Genomic DNA, 23,018 nt, shown 5'->3' on the forward strand with positions numbered 1-23,018 from the left:
CCACGCCCAGCTAGATCCAAGGTGTTAGCCCCATCAGCGTGGTCGTCCCAGTGTTGGTTTGGACGTTAAACAGAACTGGCACTATGGGCCTCCGGCGAGACAGGAGTGTTGGCCAAGGTTTATATATAATGGAAGGTTGTCTTAGATGTCAAAACTGGCTGAGCGGCCATTATTTTTTCACCGTGAGAAACTCTGAAAACAAATCCCCCCCCTCAACAAATTCCTTTGAAATTTGCCTTCCTCTGCTTTTCGCCACAAACTAAACGTCCTGCTTAACCTTCCATTATATATAAACCTTGGTGTTGGCGTAGGCCCAATAAGCCACCCGTAAAAATCTCCATCGCGAATAACATAGGAGAAAATACGACTCGATACAATCGGCAAAGACCCACGCGACGAAATAAGGACTCCGATTGGAAACTTGGAACATGGAATTGCAAGTCATTTGGTTTCACAGGATAGGGATAATTTACGACGAACTACATCCCGCAACTTCGACATCGTGGCGTTGCAGGAACTTTGTTGGACTGGACAGAAAGTGTGGAAAAGCGGGCATCGAGCGGCTACCTTCTACCAAAGCTGTGGCAGCACTGATGAACTGGGAACAGGATTCATAGTGTTGGGCAGCCCTGTCGTCCTCATTAGTCACGGTTAGTCGACGACTAAGGAGCTTTATTTTTAAGTCAAAAAAGATTTTCTTTTTTTCAAAATAACAAAGTAAAATGGTTAATGTGATTATTACCACCACCCACGTGGTGCACATTTTCCAAAACAAAATCACTTCACTTCACTTCATGAAACCCCCCCCCGGGGGCAAAATTTGATAAAACGATATTTTTGACCATTTTGGTTGTACACTGTTGACGCCCTGACCATACCAGATTGAGTGTGAATGGGATTTGGCAAAAGTCGGTACCCACAACCACCCCCTCAGGTAGCAAAAATTAATAAAACGTTATTTGAGAGCATTTTGGGCAATTCAAATTGATGATGATTAACCTGGGCTTGTTAGAGGAATATCTGTAAATAAAAAGAAAATCGGGTTAAGTACGGTTCCTTTGAATTCCACTAAGAATTTGCATCCTTTGACAGATACGTATTTCGACCTCAACTGTAAGGTCGTCTTCAGTGTCTTGTACCTACTTGACTCGACTTGACGAGTCGAGTCAAGTACAAGACACTGAAGACGACCTTACAGTTGAGGTCGAAATACGTATCTGTCAAAGGATGCAAATTCTTAGTGGAATTCAAAGGAACCGTACTTAACCCGTGTTACTAGCGTATCGCGGTAACAATAAAAGACCATGTATGGTTTCCGAATTCGTAGCGGCCTTTATTCGTCCGAAGTTTAGGACCGTTTTTAATTCCTGTGCATGTAAACAATATTTTTAGGGCATGTTTTAGGGTTAAGTTTTAATGTGTAATTCCTTACGTTTAGTGCATGTATGTGTGTCTTTTACTCTCGTTCCGGCACTAGCTTCCTGCACACACTGTTTTACTATTCAGTCCTATTAAAATTTATGTTGCATGAATAGTGGATTCGCACTAAAAGATATGAAATTCTCACCTCATAGAATTAATCAATCAAGTCTAGATTTCGCCCAGCTTCTCCGTACGAAATAGGTTAGAGTTGTATATATAGATTCTAAGTTTAGGATAAATGTTTAGTTTAAGGCCAAGTTATAAATTAACAAACTCTTCTACCTGAGAATTCACTTGCATGTAACAATAGTAATTAAGAAAATAACTTTAGCGTAAAATATAGCTTTTAAGTAACAGATAACGTGATCTTCGTAGATTGTACTTCACTTTTCGATCCGCTTTGTCCTCAATCTGTTTAGTCATCTCATCTGCCCTGACAGCGTTCATTGCCATCCGATACGTGACGCGCTGTCATACAGACGGTTGTGTCGACTGGCAGGGTTGGTATTGTTAAGGTCCCAAGCAGCACACAAGTCACAAAGAAGTGTCGACAGCGCAGGTTTTTGGTTGTACAGGAGGTACATTCATGTAACTCTAACTCGAAGGCAGATTAAGTTGAAAATGACTCATGTCCAACCAAAAACCTGCGCTGTCGACACTTCTTTGTGACTTGTGTGCTGCTTGGGGTGGTATCAACGCCGAGGGGCTTCGGCGACAGTCCCCCCCAGTTTGGGAACTCCATCTCTGAGTTCGCTAACTCCTCTTTGCCCTTGACGTCAAGAACCGCAACGTTTACAGCTGGCCTCTCGTAGACTCCCTTCGCGGTTTGTATTGTTACTTTACGTACCTGCCCGTCGCGATTGACTGTACCTATGACGCGCCCCTTTGGCCAGCAGCTTCTCGGGAGTTCCGGATCGACGATCAGCACGATGTCACCTTCCTTGATAGGCGCGACCCTCTGGTGCCATTTGGTGCGCCTTGTTATCTCCGGCAGATATTCACGTAGCCATCTCTCCCAAAAGTGGTTGGCGAGTATTTGGGATTGGTGCCAGCCACGTCTCAGCGCGATCGAGTCATTCTCCAGCAACGACCAAGGTTTGGACCCATCGGAGCTTCCTAGTAGCCAGTGGTTCGGTGTAAGAGCAGGAGCTGCTTCGTCTTCGATGGGTACATGTGTCAGAGGTCGAGCGTTCAGGATACCTTCGACTTCTATCAACGCGTTCCGCAATTCCTCATTAGTTGGTCGTGGAGACGGTTTGAGCTCCAACAGGGTCCGCTTTACGGACTGAACCAGCCTTTCCCAACTTCCCCCCATGTGAGGGGCTGCCGGTGGATTGAAGCTCCAAGATGTCGTGGAACTGACGAACTCTTGTGCCATCTTGTTCTGATCGACGGCCTTCAAAGTTTGCTTCAGTTCGCGTTCAGAACCAATAAAATTGGTTCCTCTGTCGCTGTAAAATACAGCTGGAGTTCCGCGCCGGGCAATAAAGTTGCGCAGTGCCATGATGCAAGAGTTAGTGGTTAATGAGCTAGCTAATTCGATGTGGACTGCGCGTATGGTAAGGCATGTTAGTAGGACCCCCCACCTCTTCTCAACCCTTCTCCCAATACATACTTCCATAGGGCCAAAGTAGTCTACCCCAGTGTGGGTAAACGGGCGGACAAATGCGGCCAGTCTGCATGGAGGAAGATCTGCCATTGCTGGAGGTCGTGGGCGTGCATCTCTCAACCTACAACGTTGACACTCTGACCGGATTTTGGCGTAAACGCGGCGCAGTCGACTTATGCAAAACTTCTGGCGCACTTCGTTTATCACCGACTCATGATTTTGGTGGTGAAACTTGTCGTGATAACTTCGTACTACGAGGTGCGTTATCCGATGATCACGAGGTAGAATAATGGGATTAATAGTATCCGGTGATAGGTATTCACACGCTGCGGTTCTGCCTGCCATGCGCAGCAAACCTTGTCCGTCGATGAAGGGGCTCAGTTTGTATAGCGGGCTTCGTTTAGGGATCGCTACTTTGCTATCGTTCCGAAGGAGAACAGCAAACTCGTTTGGGAAACTGTCTTGTTGCGCAGCCTGAAAGTGGAAGGTTTCTGCGTTGCGCATTTCCTCTTTTGTGATGCCGCACGTTAGCCGAGGAAACCGTTTCGGCTGGGCGTTCGCAATGAACCGGAAAATATGTGCCGTCGTACGTATCAGCTTTCTCCAGTCACGGAATCTCTCTATCGGGAACTCCGACTTTGCCGTTTCGTAGTGGACGTGAATGGTGGCGCGCAACTCTTCAGTGGTCTCTTCAAGCTTGACGGGAACAGAAGGCCATTCTTCTTCTCGTTGCCAAAGGAATTCAGGCCCTTTGTACCATCTGCTTTCAGCTGTGAGTGAAGGACGTCGCTGCCATTTGGTTCCTTCATCCGCCACGTTCCATTTCGTTGGAACCCATTTCCAGTCAGCAACGTTTGTTAGATCCAAGATCTCGCTAACCCGGGCAGCCATAAATTGACTATATCTACGGTGATCTGCGCGTATCCACGAGAGCGCGTTCCTGGAATCTGACCAGAAAACACATCGAGAGATTGTAAGGTCCAATCCCTGGATAATGAAGTTCGCTAGCCTTGCGCCAATGAGGGCCGCTTGGAGTTCTAATCTAGGAATAGTCAGGTATTTAAGCGGCGCTACGCGGGTTTTCGCTGTAACTAACGAGCACTCAACAGTCCCTGCTTCCACGAAACGGAGATACGCAACGGCAGCCATGCCGTTTTCACCGGCGTCAACAAAGGTATGTAATTGGATCTCCGTATTTTCTCCTGCTGACGTTTGAAGGCGAAAGCAGCGTGGTATTTAGAGACTCTCGATTTCCGGAAGAAGCCTTAACCACGTCTGCCACTTTTCGAAACACTCCGAATTCACTGTCTCGTCCCAACTGATACCCGTTCGCCAGATCTCCTGCAGCAGCACTTTTAAGAACATTAGGTAGTGAGCGATTAAGCCGAGTGGATCGTAGATTGTCATCATGGTGCGAAGGACTTCTCGCTTCGTGGGGTAGCGTTCTCCCGTCAGCAAATCTTCTCCAAGCCTGTTCCAGTTAATCTTGTACGTAAAGGAATCCGTTTGTGTGCACCACCACATGCCTAGAACCTTTTCCGTTGCAAGAGTGGATGACAAATCGAGACTCTTCTCAGCATTCAAGTCGCCGCGGAGGGCCGTCAGAACTACCGATGAATTGGACATCCAATTTCGGATTTCAAATCCTCCTTCTTTATGGACGTACCAAACGGATTTCGCGAGTTCGATAGCTTCTTGCTCTGTTTCCGTACTGGTTAACATGTCATCAACGTAGGTGCACCGTACGATTGCTGTAGCTGCAGCTGGATGCGTTTTGCTGAACCGTTCCGCGTTCGTGTTCTTAACGAACTGGGCGGTCGTTGGTGAGCAGGAGGCTCCAAACGTCATCACCTGCATGACGTAGGTGCTAGGTTCATCTTGACCTTCCTCATCTTTTAGAAAGAAACGTTGGCTATGTTGATCTTCGTTGCGAATTGCGACTTGGTGAAACATTTCACGTATGTCACCACATATCGCGAAGCGATTCTGACGGAATCTGTACAGCACGTGGATCAACGGCTCTAGCAAATCTGGTCCGGTAAGCAGCGCAGAGTTCAGCGATACCCCATTCGTCGTAGCAGCCGCGTCCCAAACGAGTCTCACCTTACCTGGTTTGTTGGGATTAACGACTGGAAAAACTGGTAAATACCAGACACGTTCGTGGTTCTTTTCCAGTTCTTCGTTGGTTAGCTTACGCGCGTAGCCTTTTTCGACGTATTCTGTCAGCTTCTCTTTCACCACCCGTGCTACTTCAACATCCTTCTCCATGCGGCGTTCCAGAAGCTTGAAGCGTTTCAATGCCATCGTCTTATTGTTCGGCAAATGTTCGCTGTCTCGTCTCCATAATAATCCTGATTCGTACCTTTCTCCGTTGAACTGGGTAAGCTCCCGCAATAGATTCATAGCACGCTCATCTTCTTGGGAACGAATCTGCTTGACTGGTGACGTGACGCCAAGGCTTTCGAGTGAAAAGTACTCCTTCACCGCATGACCGAGATTTTCATCAGCTTTTTCGGCATCGTGATCGCAGCAAGAGACGTGATTTGTGTAATGAACCATGTTAACAGATTGTTCTGCCGGAGCGCCGCCGTATATCGTCCAGCCAAGGTTTGTTTTAATAGCGATCGGTTGACCGGGTCTTCCTTCGCGACTCTTCCTCACCAGCGTTGCGTGCGCATGTTGAACTCCGATCAGGAGTCTCGGCCGGACATCACGATAGGATTCTACGGGAACACCCTTCAGGTAGTAGTATTCAGACTGTAGCTGTTGAACATCAAGTGTTTGACTGGGTAGCTGCAACTCTGTAACGGTACGAACGTCCTCAAAACGGAAGCGATTTCCATTCAGTCCGGAGATGTCAATTTGAACGCTGCGTGACTCGTCTTCCGATCTATGCAAACCACCAGTCCATTTTAGACAAAGTGGATGGCGTTCTCCGGAAAGGTTCAGTTCCTTGGCCAACTCTTCGTCCATGAGCGTTTTCGAGGATCCGTCATCCAGAAAGGCGTAACAGTGTACAACAATTCCACAGCCGTACACTATGACTGGAACATAACGGAAAAGGATGGGACTTGCCCCCGACTGATGTGTGTTACAGGACTGCTCTTCACGTTGTGGTTTCACTACCGCCGCCGTTTCTGCATTCATCTCCTTATGCAACAAGGGATGGTGCTTGTAGGTGCATCCGCTCACGCCACATTGCTTCGATTCACAGCCTCCTTTGTGTTGCTTCAGACACTTCCTGCAGATTCTAGCTTCACGAATTGTAGACCACCGTCCGTCATAAGACAGCCCTAGGAACCTTCCACATTTAGCGAGAGTGGCGCAAGTTCCTTTGCAGACGGTGCAGGCCTGAGAGTAGACCTTCTTATGTGTCCCTGTAGATCTGGACATACTTGTTGATGATGCCTGGTGATCCTCCTTCTTCCAGCTTGGCTGATCGGTGTGCGTGTTCAGGAATGCCTTTGACTTTTTGCGCGGTTCCTGACTTTGCTGTACTTCTTGATTCCTGCGCGGCTCTGCAACTAGGCAAGCGTCTTCTGCCATATCGTACATCCATTTGCTGAAGGCCGCCAGGTTGACCTTCCGCAGGCTGCGGGTATGCCTTGCCCATTCCAGCTTCATCGAAGCAGGGAGCTTTCCAATCAGCTCGCCCAGTAACGACGTATCTCGCATCAAGTCCCTCTGTCCGCAGGCATCGATCGTTGCTTCGAGATTCTGAACTGCCAGCGCAAAGTCGATCATTCTGTTGATTGAATCTGGCTTCAGCGGCGGCATGGCAATTATCTTGTCCCTCAGCGAATGAATCACGAAACGCGGTTGCCCAAAACGCAGTTTTAGGGCACTTATCGCTCTATCCACAGTTGACGGATGAAGCAAAAAGCTCTTCACTGCGGCGAAGGCGTCTCCTCTCAAGCAGTTTCTCAGCCGAATCATGTTTTCGTCGTTGGTGTAGCCACACATCCGAGTCGTGCTTTCGTAGGTGGAGAAAAATATCGGCCACTCCTCGGGGTTCCCTGTGAAAGGTGGCAGATCCTTCGCAACAACTTGACGAGCTGCGAGTTGGTTACGGTTCAGGCTACAGTTTAACTGGTTGCTGCGTGTAACACTTTTCTGCATGCTCCTAGGGTCCATCCTTGGTGTAGAGCGCCGAATCGGATTGAATTTCGATCCGTTTTCTTGAGGATCGTCATCGATGTCTTCCTCCGATGAACTTCCGATGTCCTCGTCTGCACCTTCGCTTGAGTCCGTGCTCTCGTCATCCGTGTCCGAGTTAACTCCGTCACGCAGCCAATCCTCCACTTTGGAAGCCCCATCTACTTCATCACCGTCTTCTGCGCCTTCGACCTGCTCATCGAGTTCGGAGAGTTCTTGGAGTACACTGTACTGCTGCTCTATTAACTTCTTCTTATCTTCCAGCAGGGTTCGCTCAGCATCTAGTTTTTGCAGTTGCAGTTCCAGCTGTGCTCTGGACGACTTCCACGAAGATCATATTAAACATGCGATGGTTGCTCACCGCCTGACGTGAAAATCGTTGTCGGCGACATGAACGCGCAGGTAGGAAGGGAGGAAATGTACAGACCGGTAATCGGGCGAAACAGCCTGCACGCCGTATCGAATGATAACGACCAGCGATGCGTAAACTTTGCAGCTTCCCATGGTATGGTAGTCTGAAGAACATTCTTCCCCCGCAAAGATATCCCCACCTACAGATCAGCCGACTATCAAACAAAAAACAAAATCGACTACGTTCTAATCGATGGTACATATATTCTTCTCGAATATAGCCAATCTCCGCACATACCGCAGTGCGTATGCATGCGTTCAAAACTTTCGAAAGTTATTACCACGCGCCGAAGTCGAACGCCGCGGCTCAACATCGAGCAGCTGCGTAACGTAGAAGTGGCTCAAGACTACGCGCAGCAGTTAGCAGTGGCCTTACCAACGAAAGCGCAGCTTGGCGCAGCTACACTTGAAGATGGCTGGAGGGACATCCGATCCGCCATAGGTAGCACCTCGGCTACAACACTATTTATATAGGCTTCGCGACTCCGAATAACTGAAACGACTGGTACGACGGTGAATGTGAACAGTTGAAAATCGAGAAGAATGCAGCATGGGCGAGAATGCTGCAACACCGTACGAGAGCAAATGAGGCACGTTAAAAACAGGCGAGGAACAGGCAGAACTCAGTCTTCCGAATGAAGAAGCGCCAGCAGGAAGAACGAGATCGTGAAGCGATGGAAGAGCTGCACCGCGCTAAGGACACACGAAAGTTCTACGAGAAGCTGAACCGCTCGCGCAGAGGCTTCGTGCCACAAGCCGACATGTGCCGAGATAATCACGGGAATATTCTCACGAGCGAGCGTGAGGTGGCGGCAGCATTACGATGAGCACATCAATGGTGACGTTGCAAGTACCCCACCGTGGTAACAGATCTAGGAGTATGTGCACAGGACGAAAGACTTCCAGCCCCTAACATCCAAGAGATTGAGGAGGAGGTTAGCCGATTGAAAAATATCAAAGCCGCTGGAGCAGATCAACTACCAAGCGAGTTACTAAAATACAGTGGAGAAGCACTGATGAGAGCACTACACTGGGTCATTACCAAGATTTGGGAGGAGGAAGTATTACCGGAGGAGTGGATGGAAGGTATCGTGTGTCCCATCTACAGATAGGGCGACAAGTTGGATTGCGGGAACTATCGCGCAAGGGTTTTCCAGTGATTCTACGGATCACTGAAGCCTCGAGTCCGTCAACACATTCGAGGGGCGCACGGGACAGAAGGAAGGTCCACGAGAGGCTGCAGCCAACGAAAGAGAGAGGAAAGGAAGGAGAGAAGGAGCCAGTGGACAGGCGAAAGGAGCGGCAGCGAAGGCGTGCAGTGCGCGGGACCCCAGAAGCAGTGAAGAAAAGTAGAGCGTATAAGGTAGGACTAGTCCTTAAGAACGTGGGAGGCGTCGTCCGGTGTTAAGGATGGACGCCAGAAAGCTAGGAGGGGGAAAGCTAGAGGAAAGTGGTAGGAAAGTAGGACGTCAAGAGGAAGTGGAATAAAAGTGTAGCCAGACCACGAATACAGAGGGAGTTTGCTTAATCGAAGTTATAAGTGTTTTCTTTCGCGGAGTGTCACGAGCGTCTTGCCGACCCTGAGGCTTGAAGACGGGGGTTTCATCCTTGCTGGGAGTAACGCGGCCCTTGCTCAGTTACACCGTGTATCATCGATGACAGGAGAGTTCGTTGGGTAATATCAGGCTGGATTAAGGACAAGGTATTTGGAGTACATTGCTCAAAATTTCTAGAGCACCGTTTTTTAGAAGCGTTTAACAGATTTGGATGAAAATGCATCACGCTGTTGACAACCACTGAACAATTAGCGTGATGCATTTTCATCCAAATCCGTTCAACGGTTCTAAAAAAACGGTGCTCTAGAAATTTTGAGGTATGTACTCCAAATACCTTGTCCTTAATGGGTGAACGCGCTACAACGGATCAGATGTTCGCCATTCGCCAGGTGTTGCAGAAATGCTGCGAATACAACGTGCCCACTCATCACTTGTTCATCGATTTCAATTTGGCGTATGATACAATCTATCGAGAACAGCTATGGCAGATTATGCACGAAAACGGACTCCTGGATAAACTGATACGAGTAATCAAGGCGACGATGGATCGAGTAATGTGCGTAGTTCGAGTATCAGGGATACTCTCGAGTCCCTTCGAATCTCGCAGAGGGTTACGGTAAGGTGATGGATTTTCGTGGTTGTTGTTCAACATTGCGTTAGTGGGTATAATCAGGAGAGCAGGGATAAACACGAGTGGAACGATTTTCACGAAGTCCATTCAGCTGCTTGGTTTCGCTGATGATGTTGATATTATGCCTCGCAAATTTGAGTCGATGGCGGAAACGTACATCTGACTAAAAAGTGAAGCCAGGCGAATCGGATTAGGCATTAATGTGTCGAAGACAAAGTACATGGTGGCAAAGGGCTCCAGGGAGGAATCACCGCGCCCGCCACCCCGAATTTATATCGACGGTGATGAAATCGAGGCGGTTGAAGAATTCGTGTACTTGGGCTCACTGGTGACCGCCAACAACAACACCAGCAGAGAAATTCACAGACTCATTGTGGCAGGAAATCGAGCTTACTTTGGACTCCACAGAACTCTACAATCGAATAAAGCTTGCCGTCACACGAAGTTAACTATCTACAAAACGCTGATTAGACCGGTAGTTCTCTATGGACACGAAGCATGGACCCTACGTGCAGAGGACCAACGCGCCCTTGGAGTATTCTAACGGAACGTGTTGCGTATCATCTACGGCGGAGTGCAGATGGAAGACGGGACTTGGAGAAGGCGAATGAACCACGAGCTGCATCAGCTGCTGAGAACCAACACAGCCATGGACCGAGTGGAATGGAGACGGCTACTATGTACAGAGGCCAGAGCCGTAGCGTGGTCCCATGGCGCCCTTGGCAAGCATTCAGATTGGCGCCCCACGACAATTGGCTTCTTTAGCGGTGTTGAGATGACTGCTGAATCTGCATGCCAAACTGAGCCGAAATCCAAATTTTCATGAACTTTGGTGCCCGGGAACCTATTTAAAATCAGTTCGAAGTTTGTATGGGTTCGATTTGTCGAATCACCCCTCGTTGCATTTTGTAAGGGGCGGAGCTGTCAAGCAGTTGCCCAGCTGTCAAAAGGTGATTTCAAAAAATGTCTGAAATTAATTTTAGGTACCAGAATAAAGTTCTAAAAATCTAAAAAAAAAACATAGTGGCTCAGAAAAAGGTGCTTTTTCTTTAAAGGTTTGATTTTGGCGTTTCGAAGAAACAGATTTTCCCCGAATTATTCTTTTTTCTTATAGTATTTTTCAGTTGTGTATTTCTTTAGGAGTTTGAAATGACCTTTTAAAATGTTATTTAAATTTAAATTTGCTTTACCAAATAAATTTACCAATGTCTTCCTCTGAAGTTTAATCAAAATATTTCTCAGAAAAAAGTGAATTTTCAGTCATCATTAGACGCACCATGGACATGGAAGAATGCCGGGGAAAATTCCTGTAGAACTCTCTTTATAAGTTTTTTGTTGGAATCTCCAGAACAATTCCTGCTGGTATCACTGAATGAACCTCTGAAACTCTGGAGGAGTTTCTGCAGGAATATTCGGAGGAATACCTGATGAAAACCCGGGAAACATTTCAGCAAGAATATTCAATTCCTGGAAATCCTAAAACAGTCTGTGAAAAATTGCCTGTAAGAATTTGTGGAGACTGTGAAATCCGCCAAATGCTCCTAACAATCACCCAGCATACTGCACACTCTGAACACACAACCGATTGCTTAGCGCGCCTACTGAGGACTGGGTCGGGTGCTTGAGTGGGTAGAGTCTATCATCATAATAACAATGACAGCTGCTGTCTAGGCTGGCCCAAACCATAGGCTGGCCCACACCACACAGAGACCCACTGGAAATATTTTTGAAAGAATTGTTGAAGTAATTCCTGATAAAAATAGGATATTCTAAAAATCCCCTGAAGATTTTACGAAGAAATCCCTGGAGAAATTTCTGAAAAAATCCATGTAAGGCCTTAAACTAAAACTTTGGAGAAATTGTGGATGAAATCAATGGCGGATTTTCTAACGGAATACCTGGGGATATTTATGAAAAAAAAATCCAAGTTCATAATTTTCTGGAGGAGTTTATGGGAAAACTCATGGTTTTATAGAGGGACTCCAGCAGCAATTTATGGAGAAACCTTTAGTGAACATGGAATAATTTTGGAAGAAATCCATGGTAAATTTTCTTAGCGATATGAGAGATTTCTTCTCAGAGGCATTTCTGAAAAAATCGTGGGTGGGATTTCAAAAGGAATCTCTAAAGGATTTTCTATAGGAAAAAATGTGAAATAGAAGTATGGAGAAATAGAAGCTTAAGCCTCCAGAAAATTTATAGAATCTGGGGAGAAATTTCTAAAGGTATCTTGAAAGAAATTTCCAAATTTATCCACGAAACATTTTTTGAAAGATTTTTTTAAGGAAACTATGGAAGTTTATCTAATAAAATCCTTAGAAAAATATTAGAAGAAAACCTTTAATCAATTTCTGAATAAATTACTAGATAACTTCTGAATGTCTCCCTAGAGGAGTTTCTATAGGTATCCTTCGAAAAATTTCGAGAGAAATCTTCAGAAGAATTTTTGATTTTCTATTTGAGCTTCTGTGAGAATTTCTGGAGGATGTTAGGTTTTTGCATCACGATGATGTAGTGCACGTTCAGCGTGCCTGTCTGGGTCATATAGACCCCAACATTCTAGGAGTGTTGTATGGGTAATTTACACAAAGTAATTCAAGTCTTAGGAAAAAATAGATAAAAAATCCGAATTGAGCCCTAAACTAAAAAAAAAAAAAAAAATTCAAAGTCGATTAAAATAAACCATTTCTGATTTCGAAGAAATTTCGCCTAAAAATACAAATCGATAACAAATTAATGAAGCTTCCGATTTGAATGCGATCTTCGGCAAAGTTGTAGCTGATAGAATAACCTAGGAGTACCAAGGGTCAACTAATCCTCTAGGGCACTTGAGGAAATGCTACGGTTGATTGAATGAAAAACATCGTTTTCCCATAGTAATTCCCATACAAACTTTGAAGGGCTTGTGCAGTCTCAATTTTCAACCAAATGAGCTCAAAGCGGTGTGGAACAAAAACGATTTTTTGAACAACGCTAATGAACATGTTCGAAGAGTATTTGGAGTTTTCGAGCGACGCGTAAATCCAAATAATCTATCCTTCGATTGAATTGACAGTAGACAATAGCAATTCGTTTTCATACAAGCACACAATTTATGATCATTTCCGTATCTATCATACGACCATTAAAGTGCGCAATATGCCATCGAATGTGTATCACAACGACCATTTGATTTGGACTAAATTACCCAATAATCCAAAAGCAGCCGAAGGCGTCCACGTTCAACCATAATTTTTGATTGACGGCGTGAACTGGATGGCACTTTCAAAACGTACCGTTAACAGCTGACCACTGAGTTGAGTCCGACATGCTTTGTTAAGTGCGCTTCCTTCCGCGAACCGTTCAATTATCGGCATCCTAAAACGCTACCGGCCGCCAGGGTGTTTCGTTGTGTGCGGTTCATCAGAACTTGATAGATTTGTTTTTGTTTTGCAAGCAACACCTCTTTCGGATACGGGTGCAGATCGTGAAACCGCGATTGAATGATAGATTTGAAAATATAAGCTACATATTAATTTTTGTGAATATTCCCATCTTTATTCGAAAGACTGCATTGACGTCAGCGACGAACCCGGTAGTGAGTATAGAAGCAGCAAAATTGAGGAAATTCTCGCGGTTTCATTTTTGTTTCGATTGGTTTCTCCAAAAATGGCAGCAGACGTCGCAGTGTCGCTTCTAATGAAATGCATAACTCAACCAAGCACCCCATCGGTCGACCTTGAAACTGCTAGTTGGTTGGAACTGCCGCTGAGACACTGGCTTAACCGGCGTTTGTAGCGCATAGCTCGCCTGCATATTATTTAGCACGGCTAGCAATCGCGCAGAATCTGACGTAGTCTACATGAGTTGCGTCAATCCATATCGCTTAAACCAGTTCTCCGTGAGGGTCACTTTCGTCGTGTAATGCCAGACTGGGATGATGGAGAACCAATTATGCCACACGCTGGCGCCGGAGAAATGAAAGAAATGGAAACCTTGCTCTGCATCGTACGCTTGACGTCGCGTCGTCGCACCACAGTTGTTTCACTCTCGTTGAAGAACTTGCGCAGATCGAAACTGGTTTGCACCTCACCGCCCGGCGATGACCGGATAATTATGGAGGACCTAAACGGGATGATGACGGAATGTTGCGGCATCCCATGTACATCTTGGGAACCGGATTCTCCCTCGGGATGAGACTTGGACACTTTCTTTGTGTTCTTTCGGAGAATGGCTTGCAGATATTGAAGGCTTGGCTAGGTAGTTTCTTTGTGATGAGTTCAACTGTGGGGGGTGCATTCGAAGAATGGAAATTCTAGATGCTGGACGAATCAGGTACTTTCGCCTGGTCAATGATCTGACAATGAGTACTGTGAAGGTCAACTACTGGCATGTACCTTTTCCAAGAGAACTAATGGCTGTAATGATGGGAAGCTACCTATTGAACATTGCATATTGATGCAGAGTTGCAAGTTACGCAAATATTGTATTTCTTGATAGTTTTTTTTATCATGAAATAATAAATGAATACAATCAGTTCTAGGCATTGATTTTTGAAGACAACAGAAGGACGCCATTATAATTTCCCTTGTTTGGACAAATCGTCGATTGGAACTGATTGAATATTTTTTAATGTACAAACATGTTTTAAATAATTTAGAATTTATCGTAAAAGGTCAATGCGATAACCATGAATCATGGGTAAAAGTAAGTTATTATTATTATAACTTTATTTTAGAGGCTTTTTCAGCCTATAGCTTTAGGAGATGAAACATCTAAAGTTGGGAACAAAAATAATGCTTGATCTTGGTTTTTGATCGTTTTACGACTGCGTTTGTTACGCTTCTTCCATATAAGGGTGTGGTAAAATCGGTGCTCTATAGTTTCTATCACGCATCCACTGGTCCTAATTAAAAAACAACGACGACCACCAGGTGTGGCTTCTTAACCGTTTGACGCCTCGATATAGAAATGATAGATACCTATTATGTTAATTTTCCCACAGAAACGTGACGTGGATCGTAGGTTGCAGAATGGCAAAAATATTCGTGAAAACACACGAACCGACGCGACAACGCGACGTAATCTGGTTGATCTTGAAAAGATTGACTTCGCTTTCGAATGACACGACGAGCTTGCGTCAAGGATACTCGTCGTCAGAACTTGGGTGATTTATTGGATACATCTGATTAGAATTTTCCGCTGGATCAATTTGACGTCACATCGAACGGATTTTAGGAGACGCCAAGTCACAATAAAACAAAAAAAAAATCGGAGGCTTCGACTATCGTACGACATAAATACAATTATCTAGATTTTCAGGCGTCATTAAGAAATGTTGTTATTATTATTATAGCTTTATTATAGAGACTTTCATCCCGGGGCTGGTTCGTCTCTCATAAAGAAATATTCATAAAACAGACAAGCGAACGATTTACTCTTCTCACTTCACATCGTTCCTCTTTTAATGGGTAGTACTCAGATCGCAAGAAATTTCTTGGGCTATCTCAATGCGTGTAAAATTCAGTCAAGGAATCTCTCAAGAGATTAGCAAGCGTCACTTTATTCCGGATACTAGTACGAATCTGAAACGACCCGTCAAATCAAATGGGACTTGCTGTGTTAAATTTCTTGACCATTCAGGTTTCGGAAAAAATAATGCACTGAACGAAAACTACTTGAGCGATTCCGTTTGAAGTGCATGGAGCTGCCTCGTGGTCGTGAGGATCACACGTAAGCTTTGTAATCGGATGGTCATGGGTTCAATTCCCAACTGCGGCACCAGCAACTTTACATCAAGCCGATTCACACTGACCCTCCTCTTGACAAATGCTTCTAACGATATGAATAGTCAACTTGCTTGAATATCACCCAGTGGTTCCCAATGTGATGTCACGAGCCACGGGAATTTCTGAAGCACCGGAAGTGCTAGAAAGTAAAGCAAATGTTTTACGGATTGTTCATCTCAAGGAGCTGTATTTCAAAGATCAGTGGTTTCCAATTCATGGTTACGGGCCACGTGACTCAGGAGTGTTTCAGGGACCCAGACAACCAGTAATCGTATAAGATGTTGTACAAGATGATAAAGTGGAGGCCATATGCGTACATGCCTTCATTTAGACGCATGTAAAATGTACGCATATCGCCTCTACTTTTACATCTTATTCAACATGTTATACGATCACTGGTTGACTGGGGGGTCTCAGTGTTATTTCAGGGGCTCTCAGAAGGTCCATGTTTTCGCTGGGGCATTTCAGGTGTCTAAGGGGCGTTTCAGGATTGCTCAGGAGGTTTCAACAAGGACTCTAGGGGTCTCGGGGCGTTTCAGGGGTTTATCGGGAGTTTCTGGGGTTCTCAAGGGATTCCAGGAGGATCCTAGGAGGGCTCAGGGGCGTTGCAGAGGTTCGCAAGAGGTTCCAGTGGGTCTCAAAGTTATTTAAGGAAGTTTCAGGGGATCTCAGGGGCGTTTCAGACGGTCTCAGAGGATTTAAGGAAGATCTCAAGAGGCCTCATGTGCGCTTCAAAAGAACGAGGGTCTTCTGAATGGTCAGAATTTGTTCTAGGTGGTTTATGAACAGACCCATACAATTCATACGCCAAATAAAGAAGTGATCCTTGAGGACTCCTAGAATTTTCGGCTTTTGAGAAAATAGCATGGCCCGTGACCCCCGATTGGAAACCACTGATTGCATAATCTGAAAAAATCACTTTGTCATCGCACTTTAGATTCTTGAGAAATTTGCATGGCCCGTGATCCTAGATTGGAAACCCCTAAGGTTTACAACACCAGTACATATATTGTAGTAAGTACTACTATTACCTCTTCCCACCACTCCTCTGATAGCTGTTTGGTTTGGGTTTAGAATTCATAATATCAAGGTCCATTTCTATGATTTTGGGGCCTTTGATATGCGGGGCTTTTCGGGGCTGGGGAAGGTTCTTAACATGTTGTGAGATCCGTCTCATATCTGTAAAGTGGGGCTTCCATACAAATGAATTTGCGGGCAGCTATGGAATGGAAAGTCATAAAACGCAGTAGGCAGACAGTGCCAAAAATAAGCCACCCTGCCCAAATGGTCCCATACTCTATCTAAAGACAAACAGACGTAACACCTAAAACATTTGATAACAGAGAAACAGACGTCACACTCTGCTTACTCTCCATCGACTACCTGATTCAAATATTCGATGGTTGGTAAATTGACCTTTGGCAGCGCTCGCGTCGTTTCTCCTCCTGTTTGACGTTTACTCCCAAGTAGCACACATATTCTACCTAAGTCTATGTAACTCTTATACGACCAAATTTAGTCATATATAAGTGGCATATATAACTGTAAAACATGTGTGCTACTAGGGCACTTCCGCCATCTAGTGGTCACCCGGCCAAACACAACATGTTTAGTATTGGGCGTTTACGTTTTTTATGACGATGTTTTCTACTGTTATTTGTTCTAAGCCAAGAAGAATTAAAAATGAATGAGATACGACGAAGATATCAACTTGAATCAACGTTTTATGAAAGTGAACCCAATCTTTTGGCTGAGGGGTGATTTAAAACTTTTTATCGATGACATCAACTGTTCATTTTATAAATGTATTTTTTTTCTATATTTTTCCTCTAAGCTCTGTGTTATTTATCTTTAGACCATCAGACAAACTTGTGCCATCTTTCTTTGTCCCTGCCTTTGTTTGTCTCTTCAGCATCATTTTCCAGCAGGAAGATACATTCCAATGATGAGATCAACCCATTATTCATTCTTTCTGACTAAACAAAAAAGATAAACTACGAGCGAAGAAGTCTTGAATGTGAAATAATTACCTTAAGAAGTTCCTCAAAATGAAGAAACATCATTAACAGGTTTCAAGAAGTCCCTCCTGCCCTGAACCGTGGCAAACCGTCCATGCAATCGGTATCTCCTTACCCATAAGTGCCAGGCTATCAATTGACTTGGCGTTGGAAGTGCAGACTGTCTCAAAACGTCCAGCGTGATTGAATTACCCTCTGGTCTATGCCGCCAACCAACGGCGAACTACGCATCGCTGACTCTAGGACTTGACTTGGTACCTACCTACCTATACCTACATACGGGGAAGTGAAGTAGTGAGCCTCTGTCCATCCGTGCCAACATCGAACGAGTGGGTAAATAGCTTTGCATTGAAGTTCGTATCTGGAGACACTCGGTTCTGTGCACGTGAATTTGGTCAATCTCATAGCTCCCCAAATAGTCAACATTGGGGAAATCTTTGGAGGAGTGGCATATGGAGATAGAGGAAAGTGGTCCAAAATGTCCGATGTAAAATTTGTGGAGTTTGGTCTCATCGAACACCATATTTGAAAACCACCTAAAACACTACGTATTATTACTTTCATCAGCCAGGAAAGAAGATCGTTTGGATCTAAAATAAGTCTAAATAAACCTTAAATCTCAACATGACCGTTGCCACCATTTCCAACTTGATCATCTTTTTACGTTTCATAGAGATGGAATCTTAAATAATCGTTGTTCAAGTACTTGTACTAATTATATAGAACACTGGCGTATTCAAGGGGGCTGGTGGTTGGAGAGGTTTAGGTTTAACCCCCCCTTCCAGAAGCCAACATTTTTGGCGATAAAAAAATTAACACTATGACTGAAATCGAGTATGGTTCCGGGTCATTTGGCCGAACGCTATTTTGCCGAATGCCGTTTGGTCGAACGTCATTTTGGCCGAAAGGGTCATTTGGCCGAATACCGTTTAGTCGAAAAATGAACGATGAACTTAAGTGACCATGCCACTGTTCCGCGCATCAGTATAACTCAAAAGAACAGCCTATGATTCAAAGAAGGAAAACTCTTTGATAAAATACTGGCAGTTTCAACGCCTACTAATCTTTGAATGTCAAAACTAGAAAGAATATTCTATGCTTAAAAGAAGGACATATTTCTGAAGATCATATTAGTAGTTTGAATGTCAAAAACTTTCTCTGAATCTTTTTGATCATAATTCGGCCAAACGACCCATTCGGCCAGATGGCATTCGGCCAAACGGCATTCGGCTAAATTGCCGGACACCATCGAGTATATATGCCCTCACTGTACATTGATGTGTACGAAATGTGATAGCCAAATAACATAAAAGGTATCAATGATTGTCAAAAGCCCCTCTCAGAGGAAATGTCTGGCTACGCCACTGATACAGAACTATTTACAAGTGAACAAAATCAGAACAAACAATTACCCAGTGAAACATTCTGAACTTTTCATTCACATGTTAAACTGGATTCCCAGATGATTCACTTTAAGAGCTTATTGAATAGAAAAGTGGATGTTAATTGACATAAGGACTGTTCACTTTATAAAGAGGACACCTTGTTTATGCGGTATCTTTTTCATTTTTCAAAAAAATATTTTTTTGTTTTTTGCATAGCTTTTAACAATTATTCTACAATGTAGGAAAAATGTAACATTAACCAAAATGCTTATTATTATGCAACTGAAGCGGTTTACGTTATACGTCAATAAAAACTCAATTCCCAAGATTCTTTATAATTTTTCACATAGGTTAGTTAACAATTAAATTTTCATCAATTTTTCAATGTATTGGAATCTAATACTATTCTACCAAGGATATAGTTCAATAGTTGGTCAGTAGTACTGCACCAAACAGCATCCAGCTTGATATAGTAAGTTTTCTTGTTTTCATAGAGATTTATAAAAAACTAATTATTCAAGCACAGTGATGTAATAACACAACGGATTCGGTTCAAAATTTGTTCAGTGCATGAGAGAATTGCTTTCTAAATTACACAGAAGAAAGATATGCTTTTAAGTGCATTCTTCAACATCAACTTAATCCGTAATGATGATCATAGTGAAAAATGCCATACTTTCAGCTACATTTTTGCAAATTTTAGACTCTAGAGAAACTTATTATTGTTTATTTTCAATTATTATGTCGTTATACTTCTTATTTGAGAATAACTACATGTAAAATTTTATTTCCGACGTCAATGTTATGTTAAATTTGCAATGGTTTCCATCGTTGTTTTGTTTTTATCTTTAGTTTTTGCCAATCAAAAAATTGACCATTCCAAACACTTTGCCACATTTCTATGAAGTTCAGCTATTTGACCTCAATTTAATTATGGCTATTATCTGTTAATATAATCCACAGTCAGCCAACCAAGGCTAGTCAAATTTGTACTACGCCTTTTCTTTTTATAGCGTTGCAAAACTGTCCTCTTTATAAAGTGAACAGTCCTTATAAAAAAACCATTCATACTTTTTGCATCTTAGTCCAGTCCAGACATGCAAAAAGCCAAAGTTAAGTTATGAGACCATTCGCAACACCATTCCCCTAATTCACAACCCGCATGGTATGTGCAATGCCGGTTTCGATCGATTGTTTGTTTTGGCAAACCGTAATGTTTTCGTTCGAAGTTTGGAGCTCGTTACGGTGCGGTCTCGCTTTTTTATTTATTTATTTCGATGGGTATACAATGAGTAAATAGAGTTTTTTTTATTGGTAATAATTACCAAAACGTGGCTCTCGCGTCTACAAATGATGTTCGATCGGCCGGATCGACCGACCGTTTGTCGTTACAAGCTGTCGGTCGGTCGGTCACACAATAATTCGGTGACAACGATAAACGGTAGAGGCCGATGATGTTGGGGGTGCACTATCAGGGACGAAGGCGTTGCCGATGGTGCTGAATATTGATAGCCAGGGGTGATCAATTTGGAATTTTGTGTTGTACTCTATCAGAAACTAAGTCGTTCAAAATGTTTCTATTTTTTTTCGAAACAGATGATTACTATTATTAATCTTATCATTAGGAAATCCTGGATAAATCCCTTGGAAAATTTCGGAAAAATAAAACCCGTATGTGTTCGTGGAATAATTTCAGTAGTAAGCACTCCGGAGTAATCACTAGAGAATTTCCGTATGAATTTCTGTAGAAATATGGGGGGAGTATATCTGGAAATATCCCTGATGGACTATCTGGAAGAATCACACGAGAATTTTCTGTAGTAATCCCTGGAGGAGTCCCAGAAGGAATTTCTGGAGAAATTTTAGTTGACATTACTGGAGGAATCAGAGCCAAAATGTCTAGATGGCTCTGAAGAAAAATTATGGAAAAATCTCAGGAGAAATTCCTGAAGGCATCGTTGGCGAAATCCCCACAAAATTGCAGGAGGAGTTTCTGGAAAAATCCGGTGCAAAATTTCTTAGCGATTTCTAGATAAATACTGTTAGCAAATCCTGAAGGAATCCCATCAGAAATTCCTGGTATTTTTGCATGAGGTATTTTTGGAATAATCTAGAGATGAATTACTGAAGGTTTCTTATTGTGAATTCGTGGAACAACTCCTGTAGGCTTTCCATAAAGAATCATTGCATGAATAACTGGAAGACTCTTAGTAAAAATTTCCTGAAAAATCCAAATGAAGATCATTGGTGTCTTCTGCAATGTTACAAAAAAATGTTGGAAAGTTTGCTGAGCAAACTATTACCGTATTTTAAGTGTTATGTGTAATTGTCGTGGATGACCTTAAAACTGGTTTTTCTTTATAATTTTTTCTAGATATTTTGGGAATTTTTGTGTGTTCTATGAAGTAGTGTTGCTTAAGGAGAAGGTATTTGGAGTATGCAAATGCAAATGCATCACGCTAATTGTTCAGTGGTTGTCAACAGCGTGATGCATTTTAATCCAAATCCGTTCTAAAAATCGATGCTCTAGAAATTTTGAGCAATGTACTCCAAATATTTTGTCCTTAACGGCCAAATTGATGCACCCTGTCTTCTGTCACGAATCAACTTCCGAGCTATGGAGAGGCAACTAAGGTCTTCGACTTTGTTGTTAACTGAATTTCACAGAACAGCATGGCTTCTACGAACCATTGACTGCGTGCGTTCGAACATTTTCGTTACTCGATGAGATATTTGTTTTTGGTGAAAGTTCTTGATGTTTTAAGAGAAAACTGTCAAACTCCAGTTTGCTATAGTTTTTAAGTTTGAATATTCATGTAGACTTAAGTCAGATGAATTGAACAAATAAATAAATAAATAAATAAATAAATAAATAAATAAATAAAGTAGTACATAAGTGATCCGATTTTGTCGGCCCCTTTTCGGAATATATTTTTTCAAATCTGGAGCTCGATTTGAATAGGTCGTATGTGCTTTCGTCGATTAAAAATTCGATCAGTTGGATTCGCTTATTGTAGCGAAAACCGTTGAAATTGAACAAAGTTGATATATACAGCAGAATCCTCACAAAATAAGCTTTCCATTCCATCATTAAAAGTCTCAAAAATATCTTCCATATTGCTACAATAACTAAAATAAACTGATCGAATTTTATATCGACAAAAGCACATACGACCTATTCAAATCGAGCTCCAGAAATATACTATACAGTGGCGTTTCGGTTTTATCACTAGTCGTTTTAATCACTACTCGCCCAAATTCACGGTTTTCTGTTCGATTTTATCACGATTTTCATTTCGTTTTTATCACACTTGTTTTAAAACATTCCATATAGATCACTTCACGTTTTTACATACAACGACATGGAGACACCGTTGGCGAACGATTTCAGCACCACCTGTTGTCAGAAAAAGTCAATATTTGTATTTTGATCAATTTTAGTTTACCGTACAATGCGTTATTTCTCGAAAAAAAAAAACGTTAGGGGTGTCGAAGTTTTTTGTTCCCAAATAAGGCCGATGCAAATATTATTTTTCTTTTATGTTCGAGACCTCTCATTGATGGGACAAAAAATAATAAGGAACAAACGAAAAAAAAACTATTGAAAAATTTAAAATTATACACACTATTGAAAAAATATGTTTCGACTATTCAAAAATTGTTGCTTGAAAACAATTTATCTATTGAAAATGGAGTCATTGGCCGCCATGTTTTTTTTTTGCCCCTTCAATATTTTCGGATTTTTGAAGGGGGGGGGGGCTGACATAAAACAAATTAAATATTTGCATCGGCCTAATCGATTATAAAAATAATAATCGATTTACAATATACGCAAACGAAATACTATTTTATCAGATGACATCTAGGAATACATCTATAGAAGAATTTGAATGCTCTCTCATTGTAACGACACCAAAATCGTTTAACTTCAAAATTTTAATTTTTCATCCTCAAAATTAACTTATATTTTGCCCTGGTGGATGCTATTTTCCTTTGACAATGGCTTTTAATATTATCATGCTTGATGTCCATGCTGACATACATCGGATTAAAGTTCCTCAAT

The 23,018-nt window shown here is 42.9% G+C and overlaps 1 long non-coding RNA gene across 1 annotated transcript; it reads right to left on the reverse strand.

The window, feature by feature from the left end:
• Positions 1 to 1,434: 1,434 nt before the first annotated feature.
• LOC134287308 (uncharacterized) lies at positions 1,435 to 1,931 on the reverse strand. The gene is made up of 3 exons (XR_009997210.1): positions 1,705 to 1,931; positions 1,568 to 1,645; positions 1,435 to 1,508 (listed from the first exon to the last, which is right to left on the reverse strand). It is a non-coding gene; the product is annotated as an uncharacterized LOC134287308 (long non-coding RNA).
• Positions 1,932 to 23,018: the final 21,087 nt, after the last annotated feature.

This window comes from Aedes albopictus, chromosome 2, assembly GCF_035046485.1.
Source record: "Aedes albopictus strain Foshan chromosome 2, AalbF5, whole genome shotgun sequence".
NCBI lineage: Eukaryota > Metazoa > Arthropoda > Insecta > Diptera > Culicidae > Aedes > Aedes albopictus.